This window comes from Symphalangus syndactylus, chromosome 5, assembly GCF_028878055.3.
Source record: "Symphalangus syndactylus isolate Jambi chromosome 5, NHGRI_mSymSyn1-v2.1_pri, whole genome shotgun sequence".
NCBI lineage: Eukaryota > Metazoa > Chordata > Mammalia > Primates > Hylobatidae > Symphalangus > Symphalangus syndactylus.
This window is the reverse complement of record NC_072427.2, coordinates 122911271-122935927: the sequence shown is the minus strand read 5'-3', so window position 1 is coordinate 122935927 and position 24657 is coordinate 122911271.

Here is a 24657-nt window from a genome sequence, read left to right as displayed (position 1 = left end):
TCTTTGCCATGGTTTCAAACTTTCTCCTTTAGCTTGGAGTAGTTTGATCATCTGAAGCTTTCTTCTCTCAACTCATCAAAGTCATTCTCTCTTCAGCTTTGTTCCGTTGCTCGTGAGGAGCTGCATTCCTTTGGAGGAGAGGCGCTCTGATTTTTAGAGTTTCCAGTTTTTCTGCTCTGTTTTTTCCCCATCTTTGTGACCTTTGGTCTTTGATGATGGTGACGTACAGATGGGGTTTTGGTGTGGATGTCCTTTCAGTTTGTTAGTTTTCCTTCTAACAGTCAGGACCCTCAGCTGCAGGTCTGTTGGAGTTTGCTGGAGGTCCACTCCAGACCCTGTTTGCCTAAGTATCAGCAGCAGAGGCTGCAGAACAGTGGATATTGGTGAACAGCAAATGTTGCTGCCTGATCATTCCTCTGGAAGTTTTGTCTCAGAGGAGTACCCGGGCGTGTGAGGTGTCAGTCTGCCCCTACTGGGGGGTGCCTCCCAGTTAGGCTGCTCGGGGGTCAGGGACCCACTTAAGGAGGCAGTCTGTCTGTTTTCAGATCTCCAGCTGCATGCTGGAAGAATCACTATTCTCTTCAAAGCTGTCAGACAAGGACATTTAAGTCTGCAGAGGAATCTGCTGCCTTTTGTTTGGCAATGCCCTGCCCCCAGAGGTGGAGTCTACAGAGGCAGGTAGGCCTCTTTGAGCTGTAGTGGGCTCCACCCAGTTCAAGCTTCCTGGCCACTTTGTTTACCTACTCAAGCCTCGGCAATGGTGGGCGCCCCTCCCCCAGCCTTGCTGCCGCGTTGCAGTTTGATCTCAGACTGCTGTGCTAGCAATGAGCGAGGCTCCGTGGGCATAGGACCCTCCGAGCCAGGCATGGGATATAATCTCCAGGTGTGCCGTTTGCTAAGACCGTTGGAAAAGTGCAGTATTGGGGTGGGAGTGACCCGATTTTCCAGGTGCCATCTGTCACCCCTTTCTTTGACTAGGAAAGGGAATTCCCTGACCCCTTGTGCTTCCTGGGTGAGGCAATGCCTCACTATTCTTTGGCTCATGCTCAGTGCGCTGCACCCACTGTCTTGCACCCATTTTCCAACACTCCCCAGTGAGATGAACCCAGTACCTCAGTTGGAAATGCAGAAATCACCCATCTTCTGCGTCACTCAAGCTGGGAGCTGTAGACTGGAGCTGTTCCTATTCAGCCATCTTGGCTCCACCCCCCGAGAAATCTTAAATGCAATTATGTGCAAGGGCAACAGGTCCTAGTAACATCTTTAACATTATGGGCCTTAGTCAGTGCTGCTTTGGACCCACTCTACATGGAAGAGCCTAAAAAGGGAAGGGAGGAGGAACTATCCCCTACCTTACCACCTCCTCCTCCTTCCTCAGCCCCACTGTTACCAGATAAAAGTACAAAAGAGAAAACGGAGATTTTTCCTGAGTCCCCTCCTCGAATATATTAATTGGAAAAAAGACAAGGTCCCACACTACAGCTATGGGACCCTGTCTTAGGCAAGCAGCATTAGAAGGGGAGCTCTTGGCCTGCCTGGTAATGCAAGATTAACAAGGCAATCAGGTATATGAGCCCATTTCTTTTGATGCTTATAACGATCTAAGAAAAAGCATTAAAGAAAATGGAGCCACTAGCCCATTTACGAAAGGATTAACTGAAACCATAGCAGACAACTTCCATATGACCCCATGGGACTGGTTAGTGCTAACTAAAACAACTTTAGATCCCAGTCAATAACTCCTCTGGAAGGCAGAATATGATGAGTTGTGTGAACAAGCCAACCAGAATCAATCGGCTGGGCAAGACATAACAGCTGCTATTCTCCAGGGGAGGGGTCCCTATGTCAATGTACAACAACAATTAAGTTTTGTTCCCCAAGCCTATGCCCAAGTGTTTTTCTGTGCTCTTAGGGCTTGGGACCAAATTCCCCAAAGCAGAGTTCAACAGGGATCTTTTATAAATGTTCGACAAGAGCCTCAGGAGCCATTTGTTGAATTTGTCAATCTGTTAACCCAGGCAATTAAAAGACAAATTAGTCATGTCCAGGCCACTGATATCTTATTGTTGCAATTGGCTTATGAAAATGCTAATGTGGATTGCCAACAGGCAATGCGGGCAATCAGAGGAAAAGCAGCTACAGTTGGGGAATTTATACGAACGTGCCAACTGGTAGGGACTGAAACATACAAAGCCAAAATACTGCCTATGGCATTAAAGCCTCCTAAAGAGAAAGGGGAGAAAAACCCAAATTGTGTTCTATGCAGAGAGCCAGGTCACATGAAGCAGGAATGCCCCAATAGTAGAGACCAAGGTAACTCAGAAAAGAACCCCTTCTGTATGTCGCCATTGTAAAAAGGGGAAACATTGGGAAAATCAATGCAAGTCCAAATTTGATAAAAACAGCAAACCCCTAGGCGAGAAACTTTATAAGGGGCCAGCCCCAGACCCCGCTCCAAACTGGGGCAATGCCAATGGCTTTCCTTGGTCAGATGGAAAGCCCACAGTCCTCTCTCTCAGAGCAGCCACCTCTGGGAGCACAGGCCTGGACTTACACGGCCCCAGCGAATTAGTGCTAAAAGAAGGAGAAGATCCTAAAAGGGTTGCAACAGGGATCTGGGGCCCACTGCCTCCGGAAACAGTGGGATTAGTCCCAAGGTGATCAAGCCTATCCAGTAGAGGAATCAATGTGCACACCAGGGTAATTGACAGTGATTACCAAGGTGAGATATTAGTTATGATGGAATGTAAAGGTCTGCATATTCTTCCCCCTGGATCAAAGATAGCTCAGTTAGTACTCTTACCATACTGGGTCCCCAACACTCAGGGAAAGGAAAAGGGAAAGTGAGGTTTTGGAAGCATGGGAGCCACAGGAGTATATTAGAACCAATTAATCACTGATCAGAGACCCATGATTACCTTAAAAATTGGAAATAAAAATTTTACTGGCTTATTGTACACAGGGGCAGACATTTCAATCATTAGTGATCAAAACTGGCCGGAAACTTGGCCTTGGGTCACTCAGAAACAAAAAATTGTTAGCATCAGCCAAGCAGAGCACACATCCCCTGATATGTTGCAATTTGGAAGGAAGAAAAGCAGTTATACAACTTCTAATCATGCCCATCCCTGTTAATCTTTGGGAACAAGACCTATTAGCCCAATGGTGGGGGGTCACTCTGCAGAGCCCTTTTTAATAATGGCGACTGTTGTAATTCCCCCCTACCCCGATGTGGCTCTCTCAAGATCCAATTTGGGTAGAACAGTGGCCTTTAAAGGGAGAGAAATTACAAAGGGACCATGAATTAGTTGAGGAACAATTAAAAGCTGGCCATATAGAGCCATCAAACAGCCCTTGGAATTCGTCCATTTTTGTCATTCCCCAAAAGTCTGGTAAATGGAGACTTTTGCATGACTTATGTGCTATCAGTGCTAATTTGCAACCTATGGCGCAGCTTCAACAGGGGCTCCCTTCCCCCATGGCAATTCTTCGATATTGGCCTATAGTCATTATTGACTTAAAAGACTATTTTTATACTATTCCCCTTGCAAAACAGGACAGGGAAAACTTTGTGTTTACAATACCAGCTATCAATAATGAAAGGTCAGTTTGCCAATTTCATCGGAAAGTACTTCCTCAAGGAATGCTGAACAGTCCTATCATGTGTCAGTATCATGTAAATCAGGCTTTGCTCCCCAGTAGAAAAGAATTTCCTAATTGCAAGACTATTCATTTTATGGATGATATATTACTGGCGGCCCCACCAGAACCAATACTTGTAAGCTTATATGCCTCTGTCAAAAAGAATACACAATTAAGAGGTTTAATCATAGCATCTGAAAAAGTACAGATGTCCTGTCCTTGGAAATATCCTGGATAGATAATAACTTCCTGGTCAGTAAGACCCCAGAAGGTTAAATTAAATACTAACAACTTACACACCTTAAATGATTATCGAAAAATACTAGGTAATGTTAACTGACTTTGCCCCACCTTAGGCATAACTATTGATAGGTTACAAACCTGTTTTCTATATGAAAAGGCAATGCAGCCCTAGACTCCCCCAGGTATTTAACCACCACAGCACAAAGGGAAATTGAGGAAATAGAGCAAGCTATTTCTCAGAGGCAACTAGATAGCGCAGACCCATGATATTCAATCCAATTATTTGTTTTTCCTACTAAACATTCCTCAACAGGATTAATAGGACAGATGGCCCCTGGGCTGCACTTTCTAGAGTGGGTTTTTTGCTCACATATCGGGACTAAAACACTATCTCCCTATATCCAGCTAGTTAGTAAAGTTATCTACACAGGCTGCAGATGATGCAATCAATTGCTAGGTTATAACCCTGATGTCATAAAAATTCCCTTGAGTAAAAAACAATTCAAAGCAGTTTTGCCCTTATCTCTAGACCTGCAGATAGCAGCAGGCCATATAGAAGATGCCCTTCCTGCTGAAAAACTACTTCAGTTCTTATCTTGTACTCCTGTAGTTATGCCTACAAAAGTAGTTCACTCCCCCACACCTAATGCTTTAATGCTTTTTACTGATGGCTCTGGTAAAAATGGAAAAGCAGTTATCTGGTGGGAACCGCATAACTCCCTCACTCAATCTGGATTTACTAGCACTCAGAGAGCTGAGGTTGGAGCCCTAATATTGGCCCTAGCAACATTTTCCTCTCAGTCTATCAATATTGTTAGTGACTCTGCTTACTCCATTTATTTATTGCAGAACCTTGAGACAGCCTTCATTAAGTCCACTCTTGAGCCCACCCTGTGTATACATTTTCTTTGACTTCAGAAATTGCTAGATCAATGTACACATCCTACTTTTATTACATACATTCGGTCCCACACCTCACTCCCCAGGCCACCAGCTTATGACAATAATCAAGCAGACCTGCAGGTTATGACATCATTGCTTGACCAAGCCACCCAATCACATCAATTTTTCCACCAAAATTGGAGAAATTTATCTAAACAATTTCAAGTTACCCAAAGACTAGCTAAACAAATTATTTTACAATGCCCAGATTGCCAGCTCACAGTCACATCCCCTCCTTCAACAGGTGTTAACCCTAGAGGACTAGAACCTAATCAGTTATGGCAAACAGATGTTACACACATCCCTGAATTTGGAAAACTAAGACATGTACATGTATCTGTTGATACCAATTCCCACCTAATAAGCGCTCATGCTCTTCCTGGAGAGTCTGGCCAATATATCATTAAACATCTTCTCTTAACTTTTGCATGTATGGAGTGGCCCACAAAAATTAAAACTGATAATGGTCCGGCTTATATCAGCTCACAATTTCAACAATTTTTTTTTCTTTTTGAGATAGAGTCTCGTTCTGTTGCCCAGGCTGGAGTGCAGTGGCACAATCTGCCTTCCAGGTTCACGCAATTCTCCTGCCTCAGCCTCCCAAGTAGCTGGGATTACAGGCGCCCACCACCGTGCCCAGCTAATTTTTGGTAATTTTAATAGAGACGGGGTTTTACCGTGGTCTCGATCTCCTGACCTTGTGATCCGCCTGCCTCGGCCTCCCAAAGTGCTGGGATTACAGGCGTGAGTCACTGCGCCCAGCCCAATTTCAACAATTTTGTCACACGTGGAACATCCAACATTCCACAGGCATCCCTTAAAACCCCTAAGGACAGGCCATAGTAGAACATGTCCACTCCACCCTTAAAAATATGCTCAAAAAACAGAAAAGGAGGAATATGAGTAAGGACCCTGCAACACTATTGGCAAAAGCCTTATTAACCCTTAATTTTTTAGATGTACATGATAAATTTCAATCAGCCATAGAAAAGCATTTTGCAAAATGTTCTCAAAACATAAAACCTGCAGTTTTATGGAAAGATGTAAATAGTAATGTATGGTGTGGTCCAAATGATTTGCTAACATGGGGAAGAGGATATGCTTGTGTTCACACCCCCTCAAGCCCTCTTTGGATTCCAGCACGACTCATCAAACCATACTATGGCATGGCTAGGATCAAACCCGGTACCAGAAATGAAGGAAATGACCCTGCAGGACCTGCAGCCCCAGTTGATGCAGCTTCCTCGGACGACATAGGCCCTGGACATTACCTGGGGAATTGTGAAGAAGACAACTCAGGAGGCTGAGCAAATCCTGCTCCAGACACAGACACCATTCACTCCAGATAATCTGTTCCTTGCTATGCTTTCTGTTGTACATTGCAAGTCTCATAGAGTATTAACCTTTCTTATTCTCTCACTCTGCCTGCAACCTGCACCTGCTACACTCTATTGGGCTCATCTCTTAGATCCATCTTTCTTCTGCCCTGTTACCTCGGCAGACACCCCCTTCCCAGCCTCTAATAACATAACTGCTTGGCTGGGAGGGACTGAGTTGCCCCCGGTAGGGTCCCTCATTAATGAAACACATTGGACTAAGGTGCCAGGTAACACTACATATCACTCCACAATCCTCCCACTGTGTGTAAGTTATAAAAGTTCTAACCCTTACTGTGTGCCTGACCAAATACAATTATGGCTACATTATGGCAAAGGAAATAACATTCTCGGTTGCAGGTAGCCTATCTAGATAAACTTATTTACTTATGTCATCCAGAGACCGACCTTTCATCATCCACGTTCAAGACTGCCCCCTGCAAGGGGGGATGACAATGTTAATTACCCGTAGATTGTGTTGGCTCCAGGCCTTTGACATTGTACCAGTACTGAATAAATACAAGCAGCTCTGGCTTATCGGGGCTGCTGACTCTTTGGCCACCTAGTGTCAGGCAGTCCCCTAGTCACTCTTTCACGGGATACCAGTGTCTGAGTATTCCTTTCATCTGTCGCTCAGCCAGGGTCTGCAGGACAGACCTGGCAATGTTGAGTTGAAGCTCAGTTGAGGTCTAACAGGAAATACTGTTTACAAATCACCAGAAGGGCAAAATCATAGAGGACTGTTTTCTATAGGATTCTAAAGATGCTGATTTTCTTCTTGCAAGATGCATTTTTCTGAGAATGGCTATTGCCACCACACACTCACAGGCCAAGGGCCCCTCCTCAAAACTCTGACAAACATGGGGCAACCCAGCCTAGGTTGAAGAGATGAAGAAAGAGCTTGAGGACCAGGCACAAGAGCTTTGTCTGCTCCACCTCCTGGCTCTAGGCTCAGACAGAGAAGCTGGGGTGCCAAAAGAAATTCTTGACATGTTTACTACCTTCCTTCTAATTTCTTGTCCCCTCTGTTGTTTATTGAGTGAAAAAGGATGGCTGGCTTATAAGGAACATCAGATAGCCTACTTCAAGTCCACAGTGATTTTCAGGACTGGCATTTGCTGTTACTTTATAGGTCTGGCCAATGCCTGGTCCATGAGAGAGGTGTTCATGACCAAGGTGAGAAGGTACCACTTGCTTACATTTTTTGCCTCTAGTGCAAGTACATTCACCTTGATTCCTCTCCAGGCATGTGGTTTGAGTTACTTTGGCCAGAAGCAGCAACTGAGGCCCAATCTGTGCTGTGCCCACAGGAAACTTCACAAAGGTTTATGTATGGAACGCATTTGGGGCCATGTCTGTCTTGGCTATGGGGACAGGTGGGGCTAAGCCGGCATCTGTGCTCTCAATTGCCAGACTGCAGAGAGAGGCCCTTGCCTCCTTCCACAGGGTGTTTCCAATAAAGGGGGCATATTTCCTTCATTAGAAATAAACACAGATTGACAATATCATAGCATTTCTTGGGAAAAGAAGAAAACAGTCTTCAAATGTCCTGTGTAAGCTCCTCTGATGTGCATCTAGGTGGGGCTGGCATGGTGAGGAGAGAAGTGTATTATGAGGAAAGCAAGAAAAGCACCCACACCATTCCATCACTAGATTTGACTTCCCAAACTAAAGAGGGCAGGATGACATCTGCTTAGCTACATCACAGGCCATCAAGGCTTGAAGAGACATAGGGTGCAACCTCCCTATAATGCTGATGAGGACACAGAGCCCAGGGAGGCTGAAGAATCTGACCACCTTACACTGCAGTCAGGGCAGAGCTGATGCTACAACCCGCAACTCCTAATTTCAGTCCAGTGTATTTTCTGAAGTACTCCATTTCATTCAACCATCTCAACAATTGAACGAATCTGTTCATGTGTGGTTGGTGCTACAAGGCAATGGTTTTCAACCTACAGTCATGTTGTGAACCTCTGGGATATTTGAAAAATTACCAACACTTGGGCCTCATACCCTGAGATTTCAATTTCATAGGTTTAGTGTGAGGCCCAGCATAGACATTCTTAAGAGCTCTCCACTTGATAGTCAAAGAGTTGAGAGCCATTACTTTAAGGAATATATATGGGAAATACTGGCACTTTCCTCTCCATTTTGCAGTGAACTTCACACTGCTCTAAAAAGATAATGTCTTGCCTAGGCACGGTGGCTCACGCCTGTAATCCCAGCACTTTGGGAGGCCGAGGTGGGTGGATCACAAGGTGAGGAGTTCGAGACCAGCCTGGCCAACACAGTGAAACCCTATCTCTACTAAAAATACAAAAAATTAGCCGGGCGTGGTGGTGGGTGCCTTTAATCCCAGCTAGTCGGGAGGCTGAGGCAGAAGAATCGCTTGATCCCAGGAGGCAGAGGTTGCAGTGAGCCAAAATTGCACCACTGCACTCTAGCCCAGGTGACAGTGTGAGACTCCACCCAAAAAAAAAAAAAAAAAAAAGATAAAGTCTTAAGAAATAAAATAGGAATATAAAGATGAAAATGATATGTTTCTAGGATCTCATGAGGAGGCAAACAAATACATAAATAACTTCCAAGATAGGTGCTATAGAAGGTCCAAGAATAATATGTCCTGACTGAGCTATGCTGTCTATGGCCAGAGGACTAATTTGGGTAAACTCTACTGTTTGTTCCACCAAGGCAAAGCTTACTTACCTTCCAGGCCTATCTCAAATCACACCTCTTCTGTGGGCCTTTTTAACAAGACTCCAAAAACAGCTGGCATGCCTCTTCTCTAAACTTTTACACTACCCACAGGCCATAGGCAAACAATTTAGCACCAAATTATATACTATTTTCATTGTTACACTATAGTAATAGTGAAATGAAAGCTTCTACTTGTTCAGTGCATACCGTGTGCCAGCCACTCTTTACATTTTCTACACAGCACCACCAATGTTCCCAGGAGCTCTATGATGCTGGTATTAATGTACCCATTATACACATTAGGAGACTGAAACTCAGAGATGTCAAGTGCCTTGACCCCAACCAGACAGCTGGTAAAGACATGAATTCAGGTATGCATGTCCCTAGACATGTTGCTTTGTATCATATACAAATAATACTTCTTTATCATAGCATGTACTCCTGACATACTATTTTGCAAACTGTAAACTTCTTTGCTGTTCATTCACTTGTTTAATTCTTACTACAGCCCCACTATCAATTCTATTTGTGAGGGAATTAAGTCTAGAAAAATTAGATAAAATGCTCAAGATTCCATAGCCTGGCCAGGAACCCAGGTGTTCTATTCCAAGTGCAGGGCCATTTCACTGCCCACATATCCATGTGCCGGGCTCTGTTCCATGCTAACCTGAAGTCCCCTGAGAGAAAGCCTGTGTTTGATGCTGCTTTTGTATTTCCCACTGATGCCAGATATGCAGCCTGTTGCTTCATTAATTGGTTTGCCAAGAAGTAGCAAGAATGTCCCCATGACATGGCCAGACCCTAAGGACTTGAAGAATCAAACCGTAGCAATTCTTTGGGGGCTGAAAATAACTGCTGAGAAGACATGACTTTGGGTTATTTTTAGTGCCATGACTAAGTTATATTCTAGAAAAAACAAACAAAAATCCAACCTTTCAGTCACCATTTTTGAAGGAATGATTCTCAACTATCTACATCAACTAACAGAAGCAAACAGCAAAAGTCAAAGAAGTGACCTGCCCATGACCAAAGGATGGATCAGTGGAAGAGAGAAAGTCAACTTCCTTTCTCCTTCTCCCCCAAAAGTTTCCAATTTAAATCCCAGTTATCTGTCTATGACATAGCAATGTCTCTTTAGTCATATCCCATCTCGTTTCGTAAAGGATTCAAAGTAGCCTGCAACATGAATAGATACAATAAGTAATGATAAAATATAAACAAGTAAAGACTACCAAGCCTGAGGAAAATGTAAATCTAAAAGTCAAGTCCAAGGAAAAATGCCTTATTAGTCAGATAAGAAACTGTCTAAAGCTCAGAAGACTGCACTGCATTTAAAATACATCTTCCACGCATGAGGTTTAGTTGATGGGGTATTTTTAGGGGCTCAGTTGCTATTGTGGGTTTTACTCCATGCCGGATATTGACCCATAAGAATAATTAAAGCAATGAAACTATAGAATTTATCTCCAGGATGTGGTCAGCACACAATATTCATGCCTCCTTGGTTAAATAAGAGATGTGTTTTCCAAGTCTAATGTTGCCAAAAAGACCACGTCAGTGCTTTCTGCGGAATGGAACTCGTATTTCAACAGTAAGTCTGAATCATGACCATTATTTATTTAACAGATATTGTGACAATAAACTATCTGCCAGGAACTGTGCAATGCATTGCTAATTCAAAGACGACATAGACCCTCTCTTACAGGACTTCTCTCTCAGGAGGAGCAGAGAGGCTTGTAAATATACAATAAGTAAAAACATAACAAGTATGATTAGAGAGGAATGCATAAGGAGTTGTAGAAGCAGGGATAGAGACAACCATGTCACTGAGGTTAGTAAGCACATCTTAACTTCTAATCTAACATCTTCACTTGTAACACATCTAGTTATAAGGATGCAGAGCTTCTGGGTTGGCAGGGGTGGGGGTGGGCATTCTTAATTGAGTGGAACTGATAGAATCATAGAAGAAAGAACTTCCTTTTGTGACTTGCTAAACATCTCCATATTTCTGATTTGATTTCATGAAGAAGTAAGGCAGACAAATGCAGCAGTGCCATCTAAAAAAGTGGCGGCCAGCAGGAATAGGACAGAGGAGTGTAAAGAAATGCTGTGGCAAGTATTTTGTCATATCCAGGTTAGTGAGATGAATTTCTTGGCAGTATAGGCATATTGCTCTTGGCAATTCTGTATATGGTAAAGGGAACTTCAGGATCCAAATCAACTTTCTGGCTGACTATGCATCCATTCAAACCACCTGTGATCACATTTAAAACAAAAATCTAGCATCTCGAGAGACTTAAAATGGAAGGTTTGCCAGTGATCTGCACCAAAAACTGGAAGCCAGCAATCAAAAGTCAACAAGTGTTTCAAACTTTCAGGCCTCTGATGCCTGACTCAAAAATCTGAAGCATCCCCTTCCTGCTGACCCAGCTAAAGAATACTTTGGTGATCATACAAAAATATAGTATTGATATAGTATATTCATACTATAGTTATATATAACATATTCAGACTATATATATTTATATGTATAAATATATATTTACATTTATATAGTATAGTATGAATGCTGAATAATGTATAAAATTATTATAGGCAAAAAGCAACTTGCTTAGAATTTACAGTGATTGATTCCAGCATATGTATCTGAAGAATCTCCAAAGTAGAGGTCCACGGAAAATGGACACTTGCCTAGTGTTAGCTCAAGTCAGGTTCTGACTTTCTCCTGTAGAAACAAAAGCAGATAACGTAACTTTCAAAGAAAATTCTTTTTTTTTTCCTTAAACTGACTCATAGCTTAGAAATTGAGAACATAAACAGCTAAGAAATATTGAAGGGTGTTGAATGTCTAAGGGAATCAGATAAAAAAGAAGAGCCTTAATAGGAAGTGTGCACATTTGTGACCAAAAATTAAGCTACCAGGAACTATGAAGAATGAATCCAGAAGTCTTAGCTAGAGCAATCATGCAAGAGAAAGAGATAAAAAGCATCCAAATAGGAAAAGAAGAAGTAAAATGATCTCTCTTTGCTGATGATATGATTCCATACACAGAAAATCCTAAAGACTAAGCCAAAAGGCTCCTGGAACTGATAAACAACTTCAGTAAACTTTTAGGATACAAAATCAACACACAAAAATCAGTAGCATTTCTATACACCAAAAATGTTCAAGCTTTGAGAATCAAGTCAAGAACACAATCCAATTTACAATAGCCTCCCCAAAATAAAATATCTAGGAATACATGGAACACATCTAACCAAGGAGGTGAAAGATCTCTACAAGGAAAACTACAAACACTGCTGAGAGAAATCATAGATAACACAAACATATGGAAAAACTTTCCATGCTCATGGATTGGAAGAATCAATTTCATTAAAACGGCCATACTGCCCAAAGCAATCCACAGATACTATTTCTATCAAGGTACCAATGTCATTTTTCACAGAACTGGAAAAAAACTATTCTAAAATTCATATGGAACCAAAGAACAACCTAGATAGCCAAAGCAATCCTAAGCAACATGAACAGAGCCAGAGGTATCACGTTATGATACTTCAAACTATAGTATAAGGCTACAGTAATCAAAACAGCATGGTTCTGCTGCAGAAACAGACACATAGACCAATGGAAGAGAATAGAGAACCCAGAAATAAATCTTGTAACCATACAATCTTTGACAAAGACAACAAAAATATGCAATGGGAAAAGGACCCCCTATTCAATCAACAGTGCCGAGATAGAAGCTTTTGCTGTGCAGAAGCTCTTTAGTTTAAATAGGTCCCACTTGTCAATTTTTATTTTTAATTTTTGTTTATGGTGGATTTAATTTTTGTCTATATGGCTAGCCATATGCAGAAGAATAAAACTAGACCTCTACCTTTCACCATAAACAAAAATTAACTCAAGATTGATTAAGGATTTAAAAGTAAAACCTTGAACTATAAGAATCCTAGAAGAAAACCTAGAAAACACCATTCTGGACATTGGCCTTGGGAAAGAATTCACAACTAGGACCTCAAAAGCAATTGCAACAAAACCAAAATTGACAAGTGTGACCTAATTAAACTAAAGAGCTTCTGCACAGCAAGAGAAACTATCAACAGAGTAAACATACAGCCTACAGAATGGGAGAAAATATTTGCCAACTATGCATCTGACAAAGGTCTAATATCCAGAATCTATAAGGAGCTTAAACAGCAGAACAAGCAAAAAACAAATAACTTCATTAAAAAGTAGGCCAAAGGCATGAACAGACACTTCTCAAAAGAAGACAGATAAGTGACCAACAAACATGAAAAAATTCTCAACATCAGTATTTATAAGAGAAATGCAAATCAAAACCACAATGAGATACCATCACACACCAGTCAGAACGGCTATTTAAAAAGTCAAAAAACAAATGCTGGCAGGGCTGTGGAGAAAAGGGAAGACATACACTGTTGGTGGGAATACAAATTAGTTCCGCCACTGTAGACACACTTTGGAGGTTTCTCAAATAACTTAAAATGGAATTATCATTCAACTCAGCAATCCCATTATTGGGTATATACACAAAATAAATCATTCTACGAAAAAGATACATGTACTTGTATGTTTATCACAGCACTATTCACAGTAGCAAAAATATGGAATCAACCTACATGCCAATCAATGGTGGATTAGATGAAGAAAATGTGGTACATATACACCATGGAGTATTACATAGCCATAAAAAATAAGAAAATCATGTCCTTTGCAGTGACATGGATACAGATGGAGGCCATTATCCTAAGCAAATTAATGCAGGAACAGAAAACCAAATTCCTCATGTTCTCCTTTATATGTGGGAGCTAGACACTGGGTACTCATGGATATAAAAATGGCCAAGAATAGACACTGGGGACTACTAGGGGAAGGGAGCAAGTGTTGAAAAACTATTGGGTGCTATGCTCACTTACTGGGTGACAGGATCATTCATATCCCAAACCTCAGCATTGCACAATATACCCATGTAACTAACCTGCACATCTACCCCCTGAATCTAAAGTAAAAGTTGAAATTAAAAAAAAAAAGACCTTATCTATGACCTAAGTGTCAACTAGAGATAGCATTGGGTTAAGAGCACAAGCAACTCCTGGGGTTTGATCCCAGCTCTTCCATTATACATCTCTGAGAAGGTTACTTAACCTCTCTGGGGTTTGATTCTTTCACTTTAAAATGGGGAAAATAATGGTGCCTACCTCACTGGGTGGCTCTGAAGATTGCATTGAATGAGCTAATTATCATGAGGCTTAGCACAATACCCAGCACTTAGTAATCCTCACAATCCTTCAAAGAACATTTCATGATCCCCATTTTCCAGGTGGGGAAATGCACTTAGAGAAGGCATCTTTGCTAACAGTCCCACAGGTAACCGATGGACTTTAGAGCCCCTGGCTTCTCCTTCTCCTCCTTCTCCTAGGAGGTCAAACTATACAGAGTATAAATGCTCTTTCACTTTTTTCCTACAACTCAATCTGTCTCATGACTTTCTCTCAAATGTTACCCTTTCCTAGCTCTCCATGATGCTCAAGTCCTTTCTTTTACTATGAAAACATTCTTTGTTTTGTTCCTGGATTTTGTTCTCATCAATTCTTTTATGCCAAGGACATTCAGGACTATCCCACACTAAGAAGTGGTGTTAGAGAAATCCCCTTGACTATTTGGGTATCAGTTTGCCATTCTTTGGAAACTATTCTCCCACCACCACCTTTTCCTCAGTTTTTATTTTTTCATATTTTTTCATCCTCAAGGTACTCCTTCCCAGAACTAGACAAGGTCCCCAAGGAAGATCAAAACATTTTTGAGGTCAGGAATTATTCCAATTCACACTATCTAGACTACAGACTAATTTAAAGACTACAGACAATCAACAAAAGCTGCTATTTAACTCAAAGAAAAGATAGAACAACTATTTTCAAATATTTGAGGAGCTGTCACATGAGAGACACGTATTCAGTCTCTTTTGCAAGGGCAGAGGCAAACAATGCAGGGTGACAATGGGGAAACAGAAGGTCAAAAGGAGATTCCTCACCCATGGAGCTGTTCGAAGGGAGGTGGCTTCCTTGAGCTAATGAGCACTGCATCACTAGGAACATCTGAGCAGAGACTGAATGCCATCTGCAGGCTTATTCTTTTTTTTCTTTTTATTATACTTTAAGTTTTAGGGCACATGTCCACAACATGCAGGTTAGTTACATATGTATACATGTGCCATGTTGGTGTGCTGCACCCAGTAACTCGTCATTTAACATTAGGTATATCTCCAAATGCTATTCCTCCCCCTCCCCCCACCCCACAACAGTCTCCGGAGTGTGATGTTCCTCTTCCTGTGTCCATGTGTTCTCATTGTTCAATTCCCACCTATAAGTGAGAACATGCAGTGTTGGGTTTTTGGTCCTTGTAATAGTTTGCTGAGAATGATGGTTTCCAGCTTCATCCATGTCCCTACAAAGGAAATGAACTCATCATTTTTTATGGCTGCATAGTGTTCCATGGTGTATATGTGCCACATTTTCTTAATCCAGTCTATCGTTGTTGGACATTTGGGTTGGTTCCAAGTCTTTGCTATTGGGAATGGTGCCGCAATAAACACACGTGTGCATGTGTCTTTATAGCAGCATGATTTATGATCCTTTGGGTATATACCCAGTAATGGGATGGCTGGGTCAAATGGTATTTCTAGTTCTAGATCCCTGAGGAATCAACACACCGACTTCCACAATGGTTGAACTAGTCTACAGTCCCATCAACAGTGTAAAAGTGTTCCTATTTCTCCACATCCTCTCCAGCACCTGTTGTTTCCTGACTTTTTAATGATGGCCATTCTAACTGGTGTGAGATGGTATCTCATTGTGGTTTTGATTCGCATTTCTCTGATGGCCATTGATGATGAGCATTTTTTCATGTGTCTTTTGGCTGCATAAATGTCTTCTTTTGAGAAGTGTCTGTTCATATCCTTCACCCGCTTTTTGATGGGCTTGTTTTTTTCTTGTAAATTTGTTTGAGTTCATTGTAGATTCTGGATATTAGCCCTTTGTCAGATGAGTAGATTGCAAAAATTTTCTCCCATTCTGTATGTTGCCTGTTCACTCTGATGGTAGTTTCTTTTGCTGTGTAGAAGCTCATTAGTTTAATTAGATCCCATTTGTCAATTTTGGCTTTTGTTGCCATTGCGTTTGGTGTTTTAGACATGAAGTCCTTGCCAGTGCCTATGTCCTGAATGGTATTGCCTAGGTTTTCTTCTAGGGTTTTTATGGTTTTAGGTCTAACATGTAAGTCTTTAATCCATCTTGAATTAATTTTTGTATAAGGTGTAAGGAAGGGATCCAGTTTCAGCTTTCTACATATGGCTAGCCAGTTTTCCTAGCACCATTTATTAAATAGAGAATCCATTCCCCATTGCTTGTTTTTGTCAGGTTTGTCAAAGATCAGATGGTTGTAGATATGCAGCATCATTTCTGGGGGCTCTGTTCTGTTCCATTGGTCTATATCTCTGTTTTGGTACCAGTACCATGCTGTTTTGGTTACTGTAGCCTTGTAGTATAGTTTGAAGTCAGGTAGCATGATGCCTCCAACTTTGTTCTTTTGGCTTAGGATTGACTTGGCAATGCGGGCTCTTTTTTGGTTCCATATGAACTTTAAAGTAGTTTTTTCCAATTCTGTGAGGAAAGTCATTGGTACCTTGATGGGGATGGCATTGAATCTATAAATTACCTTGGGCAGTATGGCCATTTTCACGATATTGATTCTTCCTACCCATGACCATGGAATGTTCTTCCATTTGTTTGTATCCTCTTTTATTTCATTGAGCAGTAGTTTGTAGTTCTCCTTGAAGAGGTGCTTCACGTCCCTTGTAAGTTGGATTCCTAGGTACTTTATTCTCTTTGAAGCAATTGTGAATGGGAGTTCACTCATGATTTGGCTCTCTGTTTGTCTGTTATTGGTGTATAAGAATGCTTGTGATTTTTGCACATTGATTTTGTATCCTGAGACTTTGCTGAAGTTGCCTATCAGCTTAAGGAGATTTTGGGCTGAGACAATGGGGTTTTCTAGATATACAATCATGTCATCTGCAAACAGGGACAATTTGACTTCCTCTTTTGCTAACTGAATACCCTTTATTTCCTTCTCCTGCCTGATTGCCCTGGCCAGAACTTCCAACATTATGTTGAATGGGAGTGGTGAGAGAGGGCATCCCTGTTTTGTGCCAGTTTTCAAGGGAATGCTTCTAGTTTTTGCCCAGTCAGTATGATATTGGCTGTGGGTTTGTCATAGATAGCTCTTATTTTGAGATACATCCCATCAATACCTAATTTATTGAGAGTTTTTAGCATGAAGTGTTGTTGAATTTTGTCAAAGACCTTTTCTGCATCTATTGAGATAATCATATGGTTTTTGTCGTTGGTTCTGTTTATATGCTGGATTATGTTTATTGATTTGCATATGTTGAACCAGCCCTGCATCCCAGGGATGAAGCCCACTTGATCATGGTGGATAAGCTTTTTGATGTGCTGCTGGATTCGGTTTGCCAGTATTTTATTGAGGATTTTTGCATCGATGTTCATCAGGGATATTGGTCTAAAACTCTCTTTTTTTGTTGTGTCTTTGCCCGGCTTTGTTATCAGGATGATGCTGGCCTCATAAAATGAGTTAGGGAGGATTCCCTCTTTTTCTATTGATTGGAATAGTGTCAGAAGGAATGGTACCAGCTCCTCCTTTACCTCTGGTAGAATTCGGCTGTGAATCCATCTGGTCCTGGACTTTTTTTGGTTGGTAAGCTATTAATTATTGCCTCAATTTCAGAGCCTCTTATTGGTCTATTCAGAGATTCAACTTCTTCCTGGTTTAGTCTTGGGAGGGTGTAGGTGTCGAGGAATTTATCCATTTCTTCTAGATTTTCTAGTTTATTTGCGTAGAGGTGTTTATAGTATTCTCTGATCATGGTAGTTTGTATTTCTGTGGGATCAGTGGTGACATCCCCTGTATCATTTTTTATTGTGTCTATTTGCTTCTTCTCTCTTTTCTTATTAGTCTTGCTAGCGGTTTATCAATTTTGTTGATCTTTTCAAAAAACCAGCTCCTGGATTCATTGATTTTTTGAAGGGTTTTTTTGTGTCTCTATCTCCTTCAGTTCTGCTCTGATCTTAGTTATTTCTTGTCTTCTGCTAGCTTTTGAATGTGTTTGCTCTTGCTTCTCTAGTTCTTTCAATTGTGATGTTAGGGTGTCAATTTCAGATCTTTCCTGCTTTCTCTTGTGGGCATTTAGTGCTATAAATTTCCCTCTACACACTGCTTTGAATGTGTCCCACAGATTCTGGTATGTTGTGTCTTTGTTCTCGTTGGTTTCAAAGAACATCTTTATTTCTGCCTTCATTTCGTTATGTACCCAGTTGTCATTCGGGAGCAGATTGTTCAGTTTCCATGTAGTTGAGCAGTTTTGAGTGAGTTTCTTAATCCTGAGTTCTAGTTTGATTGCACTGTGGTCTGACAGACAGTTTGTTATAATTTCTGCTCTTTTACATTTGCTGAGGAGTGCTTTACTTCCAACTATGTGGTCCATTTTGGAATAAGTGTGATGTGGTGCTGCGAAGAATGTATATTCTATTGATTTGGGGTGGAGAGTTCTGTAGATGTCTATTAGGTCTGCTTGGTGCAGAGCTGAGTTCAATTCCTGGATACCCTTGTTAACCTTCTGTCTCGTTGATCTGTCTAATGTTGACAGTGGGGTGTTAAAGTCCCCCATTATTATTATGTGGGAGTCTAAGTCTCTTTGTAGGTCTCTAAGGACTTGCTTTATGAATCTGGGTGCTCCTGTATTGGGTGCATATATATTTAGGATAGTTAGCTCTTCTTGTTGAATTGATCCCATTACCATTATGTAATGGCCTTCTTTGTCTCTTTTGATCTTTGTTGGTTTAAATTCTGTTTTATCAGAGACTAGGATTGCAACCCCTGCCTTTTTTGTTTTCCATTTGCTTGGTAGATCTCCATCCCTTTATTGTGAGCCTATGTGTGTCTCTGTACGTGAGATGGGTTTCCTGAATAGAACACACTGATGGGTCTTGACTCTTTATCCAATTTGCCAGTCTGTGTCTTTTAATTGGAGCATTTAGCCATTTACATTTAAGGTTAATATTGTTACGTGTGAATTTGATCCTGCCATTATGATGTTAGCTGGTTATTTTGCTCGTTAGTTGGTGTAGTTTCTTCCTAGCCTCGATGGTCTTTACAATTTGGCATGTTTTTGCAGTGGCTGGTTTATTCTGAAGGAAGTTCCTGCATCAAGTTGAAAGTATGTATATAGTCTACTGTGCGAATGCAAGAGAATCACCTGGAACACTTTTAAAGGGGTTACAGCAGTTAACTGAGGCAGACTTAGAAGAGTAACCTAGATTGGGAAGGGCATGTTAGGTGGTAAGATTAGATTAGAGTGAAGGAGGCTACACAAGACTGATCACCCGCCTTACAATCCTATCTCAATCATCAATGATACTCAGACAAGCATAGTTCCTCTTTGAGTCTCCCAGGGTGAGGATGTGTAGAAGGTACTCTACTCATCTCCTTCTTCATTTTGTGGTGATACCACCCCAGCTCTGGCTGATTTATGATGCTATTTTAGAGAAGGTCCCAGGCCACTTACCACAGGGTCAGAGAAAAAGCCCATGGTAAAGGGAATTGATAAGAATGTGTATCCAGTCTGTCTCCAATAGCCATTAGGGGCCTGGGCCTGATATCCTGCATTTCAGCCTAATGGGTGGATCAATTAAGAACACCACCACAGTGTGGGGAACAGGAGGAAGAACTGGGGGTGAGGATGATGGGGGGATAGAAGGTGGAGTGCATAAGAGTCGTATGAGGCAGCCTGGACTTGACAGACACACATCCTTTATTAGCACTTTTACTCAGAATGAGCTGATGACCATGACTATATCAAGTGAAAGAATTACACAATGGGTATGAGTTTGTTCTACAGAACTGAGATGTAAGACGTATCAAATTCTTTTACCTTTTCATATCAAATTAGACTAGCTCTGAACCTCCAGTCTCTCCATTCCATCTCCTTGGAGCCTATAAGAATTTCAGGTCTTACCTAGTCCCAAGAAACAGAGAAGGGCTTGGTCCTTAGTCCTGATACAGTTTGGATACTTGTCCCTGCCAAAATCCCATGTTGAAATGTGATCCCCAATGTTGGAGGTGGGGCCTGGTGGGAGATGTTTGGATCATGGAGGTGGATCTCTCATGAATGGCTTGGGCCATCGCCTTGGTGATAAATTCACAGGAGATCTCGTTGTTCAAAGTGTGTGGCATCTTCCCCACTCCCTTTTCCTTACTCTTGCTTTCATCATGTGATGTGCCTGCTCCCCCTTCACTTCTGCCATGATTAGAAGTTTCCTGAGGCCTCCCCAGAAGCAGATGCTGACATGCTTCCTGTACAGCCTGCAAAACCAGAGGCCAATTAAATCTATTCTCTTATAAATGATCCAGTCTCAGGTATTTCTTTATAGGAGTGCAAGAATGGCCTAATACAGTCTCTAATATGTGTCATTATTTTCAGGACCCCTGTGTTGCCACTGTTGGCATCTGGGTTTCCATATCAGGACACAGTCACCCTTCCCACTCTGCTAGCCAGAGGTTAAGCTACTGGGGACAGAAGCTGATATGGTTTGGCTCTGTGTCTCCACCCAAATCTCATGTTGCATTGTAATTCTCAATGTTGAGGGAGGGACCAGGTGGGAGGTGACTGGATCATGGGGGCAGATTTCCTCCATGCTGTTCTTATGATAGTGAGTTCTCACGAGATCTGATGGTTTAAAAGTGGACGCTTCCCCCTTTACTTGCTCTCTCTCTCCTGCCACCATGTGAAAAAGGTGGTTGTTTCCCCTTTGCCTTCTGCCATGTTTGTAAGTTTCTTGAGACCCCCCAGTGATGCTTCCTGTACAGCCTGTGGAACCGTGAGTTAATTACTAAACCTCTTTCTTCATAAATTACCCGGTTTCAGGTAGTTCTTTACAGCAGTGTGAGAATGGACTAATACAGCAGCCATTGCTTTGAAGGCCTTGGTACTTACTGATCACACCACAGGCATCCAGATATCCAACCACCTGCCACCTCTTAGGGTACTGGGGATGGGGTTTTGGGGGCAAGTGGAATTAGGATCTCTGGTGTTCAGTAGAATGTACCACCCTTTATCCCTCAGGTCTGCGATATTCAGATCTTTCCAGCATTCAATCACTGAGGCATCTCTTTAACACCCAGAATCCTTCTTGTTTCTAAGTATGCAACTCTATCGAGGGAGCTGTCTAGCCTCCCTACGCCAACATTTTCAAAACAAAGACCTGTTTAATCTCCCTGGGGCAAGTGAAATGCAACCCTCTGGGGTACAAAGCTGTGGTTGCTTTTCTGGTAAAAACAGCTTGTATTTATTCATTTTTTTCTATGAGCCAGGCATAGGGCAGTGTTTTGCAGCAAATATCTCATGTGATCATCACAGGAGCCATCCCTGGTAGGGAAGATTACTATTCCTGTCTGATAGCTGAGCTCAGGCTGAACCCCAGAGCCCAGACTCGAAATCACCATACTGCATTGCCTTGCTCTATAAAATAAGTGAATCAATCAATTAGTAACTTTCTCATTCTTTTTTGTGAGGATGCTGCAGCAGAATATAAGATACAAGTAAACTAATCAGATTAACTTGCCAGAATGATACCAATTAAATCCCAGGAACACCATAGGCTGGGTTCTAAGAAGGAAGTGATGCTGTCTCAACATTGGGCAAGCCCCGTGAGGTCCTGGGGAGCTGTCCTGGACATTATTTATCCTCTCCGTGGGCTTCTCAGAGAACGCATCTGCCCAGGCTTAAAGTAACAGCATCCTCATTGTCTTGCCATTATGAATGCTCTGTGAAGAGGCCCTCTGAAACATCTCCCTGAGAGAGTACCCCGTTCCTGCCTCTCCAGGCTCTGCTTTCCTTTGGTCTGCAAAAAGAGCTCATTGTGTTCCCTTTTCTTTTCCTAAAAAAATAAAAATATATATTCCCCATCCCCTTGTAACTATTGAAACTATTATTCCCTTCAAGCATCTTTAAAAAGTAGTTGCCATGCAGTACATTTCCTGTCTCAGCTCTGGAAGACTACACACTCAAGCACCAAACTTCCAACCAGGGAGACAGATGTCCTCCGTTAACGAAAATCCTTGCTTCCTCTGTCTGTGACTTTACACACAGTTGTTCAAAGTTGTTACATATCAAGACCAATCACATCCCTAGGACATACCTCCCAACTCTGCTGACTCTTATGTTATTGAATCAAACAAACAAAGAAAAAAACTCCTTTATGATGATATTCAACTTCAGTGGGATTTTTTTTCCACTTTGGTCTTGGATATAATGAAATGATACATATTATGACAAATTTTCACTGTGTATAGTAGCAATATGAACACACACGCCAATGTATCTTAACATATCTACTTGGTTACATTTTGGGTTACAATAATTAACCTTGATTCATGTATTGGGAAGCTACAGGGACTACGTAATGCCTGCTTATCACATAGGAAAATTATGTCCATGATTCTGAGCTCCCTTCTTCAAAAGCTTCCTCCTGGGTTTTCAATGTTCTCTTTATCCTGAAATACATTTATTAGGTTGTGAGGTATGTTTATGCAGTAGAAGCCAGGGGTATGCTTTCGGCATTTATTGCAACCAAACGTTAACCCCATCACAGTTAATGAGCATCTTTGGTCTCTTGTGGAATTTGAACGAAATCTATGAGCCTTATTCAACATCTATAATTCTATGATTTTTTTAAATTATGGGAAATTAACGAAAGATGTTTACATGAATAATGTTTGCCCTTACTGTGTTATGAATGAGTGTTTTGTAGTGTGTCTGGGTGCATGATGCAAGACAGCAGGAAAAATGTTTCTGAAACAAAACCTGACAAATATTTGCAACGAAAGTAAATTTAAAGATTGCTATAATTGCGCTATAGAAACAATGCAAGTATTAAAATATACAATAAAAAAGTAGTTGCCATGAACTATATTTTTTCATCAGCTTCCAACCTCCTACAATCCAATACTTACCATATTTCATAATTAAACATCTCTGAAATTAGAAGTAAATCTTACATCCAGTGGCATCTTTACAACTCTAAGCGGCAATATTCTTCTTGTTTTCCCGTGGTATGTAAATTAATGGTGCATCATTTACAAGGTGGCATTTTAGATTCCATCAACTGTGGTATGTATAACGCACGGTTGAAAGATACTGGGTTAGAACCTCTCTGAGGGCAAGAAAAAGAAACCGTTTCTTATTTATCTTGTACCGTGGCCTCTCCACACTCAGTGTTCTATTAAGTGATTGATTCACTTACTAATTTTAAATTTAGTCCAGTAGAACGAAATTTGTTGGCACATTTCATCTGAGATGTCTGCTAGATGTAAGCTATGTGTGAACCATACATGAGAACTTTGAGGAAGAAATGGAACCATAAAACAAAGTCTTGCCTGTCAATCAAAAAGATAATTCTGGTAATCTTGTCTACCCCTAAGTATTTAACTAAGCTCCCAAACTATGAACCACAGTTATTTATATTTGTAAAATATATATTTTTAAAAATATTTCAATTAAAAACGTTAGTGTTCATTCAGACAAAAAACCATACACAATACCTCAACATATTTTGTCAATAATATTGTGCAGTTAGAAACTATTTCTGTTATTCAAAACACATCATCTTGTAGCTTCAGAAAACTATTAGCTCCCATGCAAAACGATACCAGGAAAATATTTTGACCTGCCCTATAGTGTTTTTGGGGTTATTTGGTTTAAAAAAAAACTTGCTGTTTTTATCTGGTTTAGACCAAATAGGCACCTCATAAAGAAAAATAGGTATAGTTTCAAATGTGACTTATCACGTGGTCCAAATAGGTCAGAGTGCCAGCTGCCATTAGCAGTGGGGCAAGACTAGCCATTGATGGCCCACGTTCATTCTTATTGGTCAGTGTCCCTGTCCAACTGATTGTTAAATAAGCTTAATATCTCCCCCAGTCACTAATCATAATCCCAAATTAATTTATTCTTTTTCAGTAGTCATTTAATGAAAGTGACATTATCTTGAGAAATTCAGTAACAGCAATTTTATTCAAAACCTTTTCTGAGGATGTTTTGGGGTCAGTATTATTTCTGTCCAATCTTGGTGCATTATCTCATACTTCCCTCTATCTCTATAGTGTCACATACTGAGCACAGACAGAAAGAGGACGAGAGGGAAAATCATCAGCTGTCAAAGAAGCATCCTAATCATTGCTCACATTTACCTAGAAAAAGGCAGGGAGTATAGAAACATTTATTACAAGGGGTGAAACAACTAGATTTCTTCTTGATCATTACTTTATTTCCAAGTTAACTATCATCTCTCCACGCATCCTGCTCCAGTAAGAATTTTCTGTGTAAGTCTAGGGCTGCAGTTTATTAAAAATTTTAACTTGCCCTTATAAACCTTATGGGAACCTGAATTGAGATAGCCAGAGATATCTGGCCAACTAATCATTATTATTTCTTGAAATCTGGATGTTTACGTTTGCAGCTCCAAGTTGATTAGCATTCTGCACCAGTTACAGGAATAGATCTGCCAGGAACTTTTGAAATTCAAGGACAGATAGGGTTAAGTCATAGCCCCAAACTACAGATGAGCCCAGCAAGGTCCTCAAAATCTTTTGCAATACACATTT